Source organism: Myotis davidii, unplaced genomic scaffold, assembly GCF_000327345.1.
Source record: "Myotis davidii unplaced genomic scaffold, ASM32734v1 scaffold1025, whole genome shotgun sequence".
In the NCBI taxonomy this organism is placed as follows: Eukaryota; Metazoa; Chordata; class Mammalia; order Chiroptera; family Vespertilionidae; genus Myotis; species Myotis davidii.
Window position 1 is genome coordinate 953,726 of NW_006297812.1, and position 1,989 is coordinate 955,714.

A 1,989-nucleotide genomic window follows, 5' to 3' on the forward strand; every position below is an offset into this window, starting at 1 on the left:
GTCCTCCCTGTAGGCTACCCGAGGACAGGACCTGCCGGGGCTTGTCCAGGTGTCCTGTGACATGTTCGCAGAGTGGAGGATGGAGACAAACTGGGAAATCGCCTTGTATGCAAAGACTTGGTCATTCTCGTTAGGGGAAAGGCTCATATTGGGTTTTAGCATCTTCCAAAGTATTGCAGAACTGCTCTACCAGCACACTGGTTTGGGGGCAGCAGGTTGGAAATTTTAGAGTCCCTCCCAAACAATTACACACACACACACACACACACACACGCATACATGCATGCATGCACGCACACACACACATCTATTAAGTCCAAATCCATCCCCCAGCTGCCAAAAATAAAATTCATTGATAGAGGTCAGTAGAAAAGACTCAGAGCATCTTGAGGCAAAATTCCTGTGGCCAGAGCATGTTTCTGCCCCTTCCGGTGGTTTTGGTTTGTGGTCAGACCATGCCCACCTCCTTCAGTCCCGTTCATCCATACCCACCCCGTTCACCTGCAGAAGTGGCGGTGGAAGGCGGAGCCCTCCTCTCCAGCTCTCTCCTCCCTACTCACTGGCCGTGGACTTCCCAGCCGGGCAGTGCCTAGGAACCTCTGCACTCCCAGCCCTGGAAAGAAATTGGCAGCCTCTAGGTTGAACTTCCTCTTTCCCAAATCCCTGAGCACTAGGCGTTTATTAATGAGGGATCTAGAAAGCTTTTGCCTCTGTGACCTCACACTCGGAAGGTCCCCTCTCCCTACAACTTCTCCCAGAGCTGTCCAAAGACTACCAGGCTTTAGTCCTGGCCCACTTAGGAGAGATAGAGAAAAAAGAATGAGTCCAGTCTAATGACTCCAGTTTCTACAGGGATGTGAATATATCTATTTTTCCAGCTTCTTCAGAAGCCTCAGGGTTGCTTGAACTCATAGCTTGTCTGTTTTAACAGGTGGACCAACAATAGCATGCCTGGGCCCTGTCTCTCCTTCCGCCTCTACCGTTGTAGAGTGTACCTCCCCAATCTCCATGTTCACCCACCGCCTGCCCCATTCCCCCGCCGATCTCCTCATCTCCCCTTCAGTAATGTCCTCTATCATCTTCCAAACCTCCGGGGGAGTGGGGAGGGTGAGAACAGTCAGGGCAGGCAGGGCTGCTCGAGGAGCTGTAAGTGCCCTGCCTTGCTGCAGCCAAAGCAAGCTGGGGGCCTCCCTCTGATATTGTGTGGGTATGGCTCCTGCTCCAGATTCAGGCTCTATCATCTCCACCCTCTTTCAGGGAGCATGATTCTAGCCCCCCACACAACCCCCATTCTTAAAAGGCTACCCCTTGCATCCTATGCCTAACTCTTTCTATAGGAACCAAACAAACCTGGGTTTGAAACTCAACTACCACTTACTAGTATGTGGCCATGCACTACTTGCTGTTTTCAAGCCCAGTTCCCACATCTGTAAACAGGGAGGTCACATCTGTAAAGCCTGTACCATAGGCAAGTTAGCTACTGATTCCAGGACCAAGTTAATGCTCAATAGTGGCCACATCGGTCCCCTCGACAACGGTCTCTGGGCCGATCTTTGGTCCTCACTCTCCTTGTCAGCATTCATCCTGAGGTGGCGTGGAAGCCGCCAGCACACCCACTCTGTGACCTGGGAGTAGGGCGGGAATCGTGCTCCCGCTGTTCCCTGAGCCTCATCTCTGGTCCCAGGCAGCCAGCCAGCCCCACTACCTGGGCTAAGGAGTCCACCTCCCCCATGGGCAATCCCAGACCAGGCACCCACCCCTCTGAGGTTGGGGTTGATAGCAGGGCCAGTTGGGGGAGTTCCCTGCAGACAGGCACCCTTCCTCTCACCCCACTATTCTTGGTGACCCCTTCTTGGTGATCTTTAACGCATCAACTCCGGTTAACAAACAAACAAACAAATAAAACCCAGCAACAACAAAGGAAGCATTAAGCCAGTGGGGCTCACAGATTCAGAACAGAAAAATCCCCATTGTAACTTTTTTACTCCA